The sequence below is a fragment of the Monodon monoceros genome, unplaced genomic scaffold (genome assembly GCF_005190385.1).
Source record: "Monodon monoceros isolate NGI ecotype Baffin Bay Population unplaced genomic scaffold, NGI_Narwhal_1 Super_Scaffold_22, whole genome shotgun sequence".
Lineage (NCBI taxonomy): Eukaryota > Metazoa > Chordata > Mammalia > Artiodactyla > Monodontidae > Monodon > Monodon monoceros.
In genome coordinates this window covers 44,241,038-44,252,977 of record NW_021703779.1, presented here as the reverse complement: position 1 = coordinate 44,252,977, position 11,940 = coordinate 44,241,038, and the positions used below count along the sequence as shown (strand labels likewise).

At 39.7% G+C, this 11,940-nt stretch overlaps 1 pseudogene; it reads left to right on the top strand.

Annotated features, from left to right (window-relative positions):
• Positions 1 to 11,135: 11,135 nt before the first annotated feature.
• On the top strand, positions 11,136 to 11,234 carry LOC114906648 (annotated as a pseudogene).
• The last annotated feature ends 706 nt before the right edge of the window (positions 11,235 to 11,940 follow it).

Below are 11,940 nucleotides of genomic sequence, written 5' to 3'. Positions count from 1 at the left end.
CTGTAAGGCCTGAAATATTTCCTGGGGCACAATAACTGGAGCATTTGTGGTACTCTCTGGCATCTCTATGTCAGGATTCTTTGAGAAATCCAGACCAGGAGTCCAGTGGTGAGTTGACCTCCACTCATGTCTCCCTTTTCTACTGCTCCCAAAGAGGACAGATAGTCATGGCCACTCAACATTGGCTCTACAGCCCTTATACTAGTGCACTTTTACCTAGGTGAATCAAAGTCTGAGTAAAGCCAGACCATGTATGGATGGACGCATGAAGTCTAGGACTTGACCTTGGCCTAATTCCACTCTATAGAGGCAAGGTTACTACTAGTTTTAATAGCCATGCAAAAGGCCATAGACCCAAAACTCAGATACTAAAGGAAATTCAAGTGAATCTCAAATAAAAGATGTTCTAAGGCAGTGGGGGGTCCTGAATTTCCATGTAGGAAAAGCTTGAATAATTGTTCTGTTTGTAAATGGGCAGGGTGAGTAAAAACTAGGAAATTTGTTCTGAAACTGCATTTTAATACTATTTTGAATTAGAGTGTATGCTTCTTCTGGGAGCTTTAGGAGTGACTAGTGGAGATTATGAGTTTAAAGCCTTACTTCTGTCTTGATGCCAAGCCAGGTGAAGTTTTCTTGACCAGTAATGACTAATCATTTGCAGAAATGGACTTGAGAGTGTGGAGGAAAGGACCAGTCCTATGAGACAGCAAAAATCTCCAGCCTCACTGTCTAGGGTCAGTGTCCTTCTCTATAAGAATACAGATGAAAAACCTTAGCTGGAGTCACCAGACTTGAAGGCATGCACACCCAGTCCCCTGTACGTACGTGCTCCCCTAAGAGTCCACATACCACACCCTGCACACATGCTGTGAGCCGAGACACAGCATGATTCTACTCTAAAGCAACAACAGCAAAGCATTTATGTCCAAAAAAGGGACAAGGTCACAAGAAAAAGCCTATAATAATTAACTAAGTCAATGGAAAACTCATTTAAAAATACCCCCCATGGAGGTTTAGGACAAAACAACAGCTTAGTGAATGTTTGGTTACAGTTTATAGCTATTACTTCTTTTGCCCTTGATATACTGCTGTGATTTTTCAGCTTCCTCTGCTAATCTTGCTCAACACTAGTGGTTCAAAGATTAAAGTCCAGGTATGTGAATAGCCCTATTTTCAGCTTTGATATGTGGGCTCTTCTGAGCCCCGTGGTCCCTATGTTGATTGTTGTCAGTTTTTACCCTGCCAAAAGAAATAAAACTACAACAGTAAGAATCTAGTCGGGAAAACAGAGCCCATATCAAGTGTCCAATAGATGAAATTTAATAGGGGGAATGAAGTGGGAGAGCTGAGAGACCAACCAGGAGAAAGCGAGGCAACCCAGAGGTTAGCCATAGTAGAAACCTGCCTATCATCCCGAGGACTGCAAGAAGACAGGGAGGAGGCAGTGCTACTATAGCCTAGGTGCCAAGTTCATTGTAGAGGCTGCCAGGTAGAAGCTATAACAATTGAGGGAAGGTTCCTCAGCAGAAACTAGAACTTAGGAAGAGATGCAGCTACAGCCAAGATGCCACTTGAATTAGAGAACACTGTGCTGGATACCTTTTGTTGAACTGCTTCTCTCCCATTTGTTGCAGTCTTGGTGATACTGTCATACATGGTGCTCTGCCTAACTCTATCCAGGGCATGGATGGGTATGTGATACATGGTATACCAAACACATCCTCTCTCAGAAATTGTAATCTTGAGCTCAAGGACAGAAAATAGTTGGAACTGCTTCAGCCATATGGTGGTACCTTGAAAAGGCCACACATCCATTCCTGTCTACCTAGATCCCCAGAAACACTCTAATGTGTATTTTGTTTTATTTCCCCCAAAATCCTTTATCAAATCTTCCATTAAACTCCTTTATTTGTTCCCATTTGCTTAAGTCTGGCAATTTTTAACTATGATGCTTGCCATTCCCCTTTACATCAAGTCCTTGTTTCCAATCCTCAGAATGTCCTTCCATGCCTCCTTTGTCTTAAGGACATCTACTCATCCTTTAATACCCAATTCAAATGTTTCTTCTTCTGTGAAAACTTCCCCAGTCTCACCAGAAAACTTTAGTTGCTTACTCCTCTCATTTCCCATAACATTCTTTTTTAATTAATTTTTATTGGAGTATAGTTACTTTACAATGTTTTGTTAATTTCTGCTGTACAGCAAAGTGAACCAGCTATATGTATACGTATATCCCCTATTTTTTGGATTTCCTTCCCATTTAGGTCACCACAGAGCACTGAGTAGAGTTCCCTGTGCTATACAGTAGGTTCCCATTATATGCTATACACATCTCTGTTTCGGCACTTATAATATTATCTGATTATTCCATATTTACTTGTCTGTTTCCCTTCTAGACTGTGAGTTCCTTAAGAGCAGAACCATATCTCATTTTATCTCAGGAGTCTCAGTACCTAGCTGCTTGGCACATAGTAAATGCTTGATGAAAGTTTCTTGAATGTATGAATAAGTGAATGGATAAAGTTGCCTGCATATCTCCACTGATTACAGTGGAAACCAGAGTTCTTTCCTTCTTTGCATTTAAAAGGGTTTGGAACTCATGGCTTTAAGGGCTTAAAGGGGAGAAATTATTTCAGTGTACGTTCCCAAGAAGAGATATAAAAGAATACTCTTATAAAGACAGGAGACAGAAGAGAGGGAGAGAGAGAGAGACAGACAGACAGACAGAGAAAGAGAGAGGGAGAGGGAGGTGGGGAGAGGGAAAGGGAGGGAGAAGAATGAGAATGAGAAGAAGGCAGTGAGGAGTAACAGCCAATTACAAGACTGTACAAGGAAATTCTGTATGGGGTTCAGAGATATTGAGAGAGGTCTTAGTGTTCCACTTGAGATGATGGCCACCAGATTCTCTAGAGATTTAAGGGAGGTAAGTCCAACGGTATGCTGGTAAATATTTAACAACTAGTTCTCTGGGGAAAAAATACCTTAATTTGTAACATTTGCCAGTTTTCTTCTTGTAACTACTCCCACCATGACCAAATTCAAGCTATCAATGTGGCATGATTGAATGCAGACTTAAGAAGAGATGCTCTGTAGCACACCATGATATCATATTTCCACCGTATAGATACAACAGATATAAATAACTTTGAAATCATAGATCATAATAAAATGTAGTAAAATAATTAGTGAATAATGAGTATTTATTACTTTAAATGTAAGTCTATAAAATTTAATTTTTAACGAAGACTGTGTTTAACCACTTCCTTGTAAACTTCCTGAAAGTTTAACTGTCAGCTCTCATGAGCAGGTGTGAGGTAGTAGCCCAGAACTGTAGGTAGCCCTATCCTTGGGCTGGCTACCTGGAACTCAGAGAAGCCCGAATAGATAGAGGTATACCAAAGTGAGATAATGATTGTTGATTAACTATCACTATAGTATGATGGACAGGATCTAGCCTGCTAGGTCTAAAATGATGAGCGCTGGACACTGAGGGAGCAAATATATAAACATTGTGGTTTCCTGGTACCCAGAAGAGAAACTACACTTGGTAGCTCCAAATACAACACAGCTTCAAAATGGAATACTTCCAATTCATTGCATAATCTGCCTTATTGCTGAAATTTGTCTTTATAATTGAAATTGAGCCAGTGAGCAAAACAACTTGTTCTGTTGAGACCGTCTGTTGAATATCCCTGGACTGAGATGGTACTTACAAAGCTATGTTGAGAGCTATGCTCTCTGAAGTTTGTGCAACCAACAGTTTGGTCTTCTTTCTAAAGCATCCAATTCATAAAGAATCCCCTTTTACTCAAATAAGGAAAATGTATTTGGAATGCCTAGGTTCAGACTTTATGCATGCAAGGAAAAGGTGGTACCAATTATAGTCTGCCAAGAAAGTCTCACCTTCGCAAACTCGTCTCTTGGCAGTGAATTGGGCATATTTGTGGTTCCTCACTTCAACGTTGTACTTTTGGTCTTCCTTAACCTTGGGCTCCATTTTCACAGGACATTTTCAGTATCTTTAAAAAGAACAAGGACGAAATACAGCTCAACACCTGGTATTGTAATTATAAAAGCACCTACTATGTGCTTAGCACACTATATACGTCATCTCATTTAATCTTCAAAAAAACCCAACAAGTGGATACTATTATTTTCTTATTTTACAAATGAGGAAATTGCAAATCAGTAAGTCAAAGTACCTTGCCCAGGGTCATATAGCTCATGAGAGCAGTCCTGGGATCTGAAGGCAGGTGTGTCTGATGCCCAAGTCTCATGGGCTATCCACTATACCACGCTGCCTGAAGCGCTGTCTCTCCATTGGAGAAGCTAGTGAGAGAGCGAGGGTGATCTGTGCACAGTGTCAAACGGTAAGTAGAAAGGCATGTGTCTTTCTGGAGAGTTACGTGGGAATTCTGAACTCAGGCCATAAGAATTAAAAGCACAGTTAACTGAAACCAATATTTCCTTTTGAAAGTTGGTACTTCAGGGCAGCTTGTAAAGAAAGTTATTAGATAAAATTAGACATCTTTGTTCCCTTCCTCTTGTTCTTACTTTTTTTCCCTTGCCATACTTTGGAAAGGAAAGCTTTTCCTGGCGGTTTAGCCTGCACCTCTGTTTGGCATAAAAATCTCTTTAGCCTTCATCTGAGCTGTCAGACCAGCTTGCCTTCCTATTTCGTCTCTCCCTCTCTCAGCCTGAAAGAACACCTTAAGTGGAGGCAAAGGGGTAGGAGAGAAAGACTAATAGTGATGTCTCTCCTCTAACATTTCTCCTTTCTTTCTTTCCATGAGTAACACCAAATGCCCCACTTACTTACCAGGTTTACCCCAGTCCTACAGTTTTATAGCCATTTTGCCTGGGCAGTTTGTGTGTGTGTGTTTGCGTGTGTTTCCTTCTTCCCTATTAACGTTCACTTCACATTCCATCCTTCTACAAGAGTGCCTCAAGCAGAGAGTTGCTTACATACATTGCTGAGGTTACTGCTAAATTTGCTAGCTGGTTCCCTTTAGAAACCCCTTAACAATGGTCTTATTTACAAAGTGCTCCAGAAAATTGAAAGAGACCGTATGGATTCCATCTTAACTAAATAATTTGAATAAAATTTGAACTGAAAATTAAACCAGTTTTATTAAAGGGCCCATCCTATCTTCCTTTTCATTCATGTTCTCCATTCTTCCCAGCATCTCCCTTTTTGCAGCCCTGTTAGGAGCCCAAGATCCACCCCCTTCCCCCAACCACCAATGAAACAAAACTGGCTGGAAGCATGTGGACTAGTGGTTCTCAACCCTGGTTGAATGATGGAATCATCTGGGAACTTTTAAAATTATTATTATTCAATTGTCTAGGTTGGAGCTTGGGCATCAGTATTGTTTCATAGCTTCCTAGATGATGATTCTAATCCTATTCTCTGAGCCTGTCTTCCCTGCCTCACCTTTTTCCCTATCAAAATTTGTTCTCATCTATCAATTGGGAAAAGATCTAATAAATTCATCTGCAATAAGGCATTGATAACTGATAGAAGCTTAACGTGCTAGCTGCCAGTGGGATTTTTCATTTTTATTATGAAAAAAATAAAAATAAAAAACTCTGATGGCCTATATTTAGGCATAGGGGAAATATTTGGGTTGGAAATGTTTCCCAGCCTCCAATTCAAATTATATAAGTTAGGGTCCTCCATGTTTTTCTCTCTCTCACACACACACACACACATACAAATATCCATTACAAACCTTAACTAAATACAGGAAAACTGAATTCTAAAATTCAATGATAATAATTTTATTATAGTGAGAATAATGGTAATTTATTTGCAGTATTTCACCAAGACATTTATATCCAGATAAATAATGACTGGAGTTATAGGTCAGGCTCTACATCTCTTTGGTTTCTTTGCTTACCTTTATTTTGATTAAAAGAAAAAACACAATTCACAAATTAAAGTTGTTAGGAATGGCAGTAAGTATTTGGTGGCTCTGGCAGATTGTTTTGGATATTCATGTTCAGATAGAACATTAACCTAGAAATTATGAAATAATTTCTCACTACAGGCTACATTCAACACTCCATCAGACAGACAGGGAGATGATAAGCATTTACACTTAAAAGCTGAAAAGGTGAATGTTTCAACTTGGAAGATAGTAGCAAATGGATCTAATCCTTTCTTTGGCTGTATTCAGCTCTGAAAGGTATTTTTTCACATTTCATTACAGCATGTGGATGTGGTTTTAATATACACTGAATTTCTTTCTCCAATGAGTGAAGAAAATCACCAAGTCAAACTCTGGATGATTGAACCATTTGTATCACATTTGAGTCATCTAAAGAAATCCTGATACCATAAAATGGTAATATTTAAGCCCTGAAGTGATAAGCCTCAGACTGTTCAAAATGCAAAATATATTGCTGAGATATACCACCTGAACAATTCTATTGAAATAATACAGATTTTCTTTGGTGTTATCACTGTCATGAAGAAATGTTTTATGTTTCATTCCTCAAAAAACTTGGGAGAATATTTTTCCCCTTGATAGTCCTCATAAATCACTGTGGAAAGATAGACTTGTGTACTTACTGCCCATTTCTTCACTTAGCACCTTCACTTAGCATTTCTTCACTTAGCATTTCTTCACTTAGCATCGTGAAAAGATGAACACTCAATGGGAGTATGTTATCATAATCCCAATCTTGACTGTTTTTTTCAACATTGAATCAAATTCAAGAGGTATATTGTTGACCACTAATTTTCTTTGAATACTTCTAAGTGTGAATTGACATTCAGGTGCAAGTTCTTTTATTCATGTGGCCGCAGGGTTCTTCCTTGTTGCATGCATAACTGCTGTTTTGTCAATTTTGATTTTAGCCCTATTTTTTTCAGTTTTTAATCATACATCACAAAATGATCTTTAAGTAAATGAATATTATCTTCTCTTGAAGGCTTATTTTTCAGTGATTAATGGAACAAAAGTTAACCAGCACTTTTCTTGAATATGTATATCAATATGCCAACTGAAAATGTCTTGTAATATGTTCACAAATTAGAAATTGTTCTTCCACTATGTCATCCAATAATATTATGCAACATGTGATAGTAATGAGCCAATTGTGCCAAATATTCATTCTGAATGTTTATGAATATAATAGTTGCCACAAACTCTGTGGTTAGTATTGTAAGTTTCTTAGAAAAAATGTTAAAAGTAGTGCATATACTCTAAGCAGTGCAATTTTTGTTGATGCCATTGCAGTTTGGGCCTCTTATTTCTTGTTGGTAATAATATTCATCAATCTAGTATTGGAAAGTATTATTTTCTGCTTTTTCTGGAAACATATGACTGGTTACCAGAGTGGTCCCTGTGCTTTCTATGAAAATGTTATGAAGGCTTTGGTGGCATCATTGGATCAAGTTTCCTAACACTATGATCTTCACAAAAGCCAGTGTTTCCTAATTTCTATTGCTAAATTAGCAGAAATTGTTTTTTTATCATAGAGAAGCCACATATTAATCTTACTAATTATGAAAAAGTAGCATTGTAAATTAAAAGTTTTTTTGCCTGCTACATCAAATCATCGTATTTTCACATTACTTGTCCTAATGCACATATTTTCACATTCTATATTTATCTCAAAGTCAAATTCATTATTTATGTTTTTAATGTTACCTTGAGCTACTGTGGTTTTTCATCACTGATTTTGTACTTGAATAAACCACTTTTGAGCCATTAATAATTTGGAGGACTAGAGAGAAAATGCAAAAAGTGGTAACCATGAAACATGCAAAATTAAGACTATAGCAAATGACACGACAAATGACACGACACGAACACCTTGTTAGCTAAATGTGAGCCACGATGAACCAATCACTGAATTTCTTTTAGTATATGGGCAGCCTCACCTATTAACACCACATTGAGATACCTAGGGAAAAAATATGATTAGTCAGGTGTAATCCGGCCATTATGTCCCACAAGCTCTGCCATGAAATGTAAATACATTCCATTACCACAAAGAAAACCAATTTACATATGGGGGAAATGAGTCTTAGAGAGGCAAAGTGACTTACCCAAAGTTTCACAAGTGTAAATCAAACCCAATTTGCACAAATTGGGCATTTAGCTGCCTCACTCAGGCATCAAGATAAGCATCACCTCCTTTGGCATCAATAAGGAGTGACTGAAAGAGATGGGGGTATTTACCTTGGGAAAGAGAAGCCTGTCTAGGGAGGAAGAATGGCAGAGGTAGCTGTGTTCAAATATGTGAAGGACATTCCTGAGAATAAGGAGCTGTCCTGTCTGGTTGGTTGTCCTGAGGGCAGAACGTGGGTGTGTGGAAGGAAGTTACAGGGGAGCAGGATTGGCTCACCAGCAGGAAGAACATTCTGTCAAGTGGAATCCTGTGCCCGCTGAGGCACGGAGCTTCCAGGTCTGTCCCAGGTCACTTGGGAACTGGGTGGGGACGCTTGGCAGGAAGGCTGAGGAGGGGAGTCCTCCACCAGGTAGAGAGGGTGGGAGCAGGTGAGCTGAAAGAGTTTCTAGCCCGAGTCTGATGAGGGCCTGGAGGGAGGAGGACTGATGAAGGGGGACAGATGGACCCCAGGCCCCTTCTGTACCTGACACTCGGGTGCCTTGCTTCAGCTCTGTCTCTTGCCTGCCCAGTTTCAACCCCACCTGTTTTCAGGGTGACCAAGGGGGAGCCTTTGAGGTTCAAGATGGGAGACTGAAACTTCTGCCTCCCAAAGACACAGGGCTGTTTCTCCTGCAGCCATGCAGGCCCCACATCCACACTGGGGTCCCTTCTCCCACATAGAACCCTGAATCTAAAGTTTAACCCTGGGAACAGGAGAATAGAAGGGACTCAGGACACTATCTACACTTGGCAGCCAACACTGGAGAAATGTGAACAGCTGAGCGGACTCACCTTAACCCTTGGCCATTCTCAAACCACAAGACACCTTCTACTTGAAAACCTTCTAGCTTAACTCTACCACATCAGCAAATTGCAATCCCCATATCCAGTGAGCTCTTTGGCTTTAAGTATAAATGCAGCAGCAATAGAACAGCATGACTTAGGATGAGGCCAAGAAGACAGGTATTACCCGGTTTGCAATTTGGTCAAAACTCTAGTATTACTGGTGTCATCAGCACACTTTTCCAAGGTAGGTAGTAGAAGATTTCAGAGACTTATTTAAACCATCTCTTTGTAATACTGTGGTATTGTCTGTATGCCTAATTATAGCTGACAAGAGGATCTCAAGGAATTCAAGGATTCTCTATGTCAGTGCTAGGGGTGGACACTGGATGGATGGCTAAGAATGCTCTCATACAGCTGGTATGCACTGTGATTAAAAATTCTCGGGGGTTGGGACTTCCCTGGTGGTCCCATGGTTAAGAATCTGCGCTTCCAATGGAGGGGGCACAGGTTCAATCCCTGGTCAGGGAACTAGGATCCCACATGCCAAGGGGCACAGCCAAAAAAATAAAAAATTAAAAAAAATTATCTGGGGTTGAAGTATTAACATACGTCTGTACTGGTTTGTAAATAGCACTGCTCCAAGCCTCCCAAGTACTCCTTTGGCCCTGGCCACTTGAGCCTCCCCTCCCCAGGCTCCTGCCACGCCTCAACTACGGGGAAATAACTGACATGCAGGGAGCCTTCCAGATCCAGCTCCTGATGAGACCAAAGATAGTTCAATATTTTAAAATATTACCTCTGATTAAGTCTTAGGTCTTTTGTCTGGGAGGGGGGACATGAGACTTGGGGTCAACCACTTCAATCCTGAGAAGCCAAATTTGGAAGAATTTTATTGTACTATATATAAAGAGGAAATACAGAGCAACTTAGGTGCTGAAGAAGAGTCATTGAAGGACTGGGTTCTAATTCCCAACATTATGACCTGAGGTCAGACACTTAAGCTCTTTGTAACAAAGTAGATTTAGTGTTATAAAGTTTAATGATATGTTCCAAGAGCTTCTGATGAAGGGCAAGAAAGCTTTTCTTTACATCTGTAAGTTGGGATTTGTTAATTACTGTCATTGTTCCTCTGATAGTTCTGAGTACAGAAGAGTACACCATTTTTTTCATAATGCAGTGATCGTCCTTGAAATATCTGTCACATTTAGTAATATCAGCTAACATTTACTAAGCGCTTACTCACCCAGACAGTATTCTAAGCATTTTATGTGTAGTGTCTAATTTAGTACAACTATTCAGGTAGACATCACTATCGTCACTATTTGATGTTGAAGAAACTGAAATCCAGGGATTATTTAACTTGCCCAAGTCACTCAGCTGGTAAGTGGCTGAGCAAGGTTTTGAACTGAGGCAGTCTGACTTCTGAGCCCACATGCCTACCTGCTATGCTATATTGTATATCAACCAGGTCCACTACACCTCATTTAATCCTCGAACATCTACCTTAAGGTAGGCATCATCACCCTCATTTTATAGGCAAGGAAACTGAAGCTCAGAGATGAAACCACTTGCCTAATTTCACCCAATCAATAATCATCAGCACTGCAGCTCCAACCCAAGCGTTTTATGCCAAAGGCTGTGCTTTCTTGCCTCATGTGCTTTCCCATCTCCCAAATAACTTCCCTTCCTCTAGTACATTTATCCTTCCCTGGCTTTATGTTCTAACGGTTATCTTCAACTTACCAGATTGGTAATTCCCTTCCTGAGACCCCTGGTAACATTCAACCTTTAACATTGACCCTATAACTAGTCTGTAACCTACCCCTCATTAAAATGTCCCCCAGATTTAGTGTCCATTCATCTTCACCAGAACCAATCTTTACTGTGATGGTTGCAAAATGATGATTTTTCCAACTCTAGCACTCCCATTTTCCAAATCCTGCACAACAGAAATCACAAAGCTGACCTTCTAAACTACTTCCTGAGCCAGTCAAGCAAACTTTTTTAATGACCTCTGTTTCATTTACAGTGCTTTGGGCTGCAACTACAGGTATCTGACTAATTCATACTTAGACAATAAAGACATTTCATGAGCTCACATAACAAGAAGTATGGAACAAAGTAAATTCCCAGGTTGCTTAATTCAGCAATTCAGTGATGTCATCAAAGACCCAGGCTCTTTCCATCTTTATGCTCTACCATCCTAGGAGTGTTGTAATGTCTCTCCTTTCTTCAACACCACATATTGTCTAAAACTGAAACAATACAGAGAAGATTACATGGCCCTATATGAAGATACCTGAATTCATGAAGCAAGTCATTTTTTTCTCAAATAACTCCTTTTGTTAAACATCTTTATTGGAGCATAATTGCTTTACAATGGTATGTTACTTTCTGCTTTATAACAAAGTGAATCAGCTATACATATACATATATCCCCATATGTCCTCCCTCTTGCATCTCCCTCCCACCCTCCCTATCCCACCCCTCTAGGTGGTCACAAGGCACTGTCAAATAATTCCTTTTTAATTGGGCTGTCCTCAAAATCCCTATAAAAAATTACAACCCCATCTCTGCATTCCCTCTCTTCCTTCCCTGCTTCACTTTTCCCATATCACTTATCACCATCCAGCATATATTTTATTTATTTGTTTTCCTCTCTCCCACATTAGAATGTAAACTCCATGAAGGCAGAGACTTTTGTTTACTCTTGTATCCCCAGTACCAAGAACATTTCCTGGCACACAGGATGTACTCAATAAATATTTATTGAATTAATGAATGGCCACAAGATGACTGCTACAGCATTAACATCACATCCTCAAACAACAACGTTCTAAGGAGGAAAAAAGAGTCATGAGACAAAGAAACTGTTTTCTTTCAAGGCTCACAGTTTTTATTAGAGAGTATATTCTTTCCTAGAAAGCCCACAACAGACTTTCCCTAAGGTCTCATTAACCAGAACTGGTCATATGCTCACTAGTAGGTTTCACCAGGCAAATGGGAATGGGATTGCCATGATTGGCTTAATCC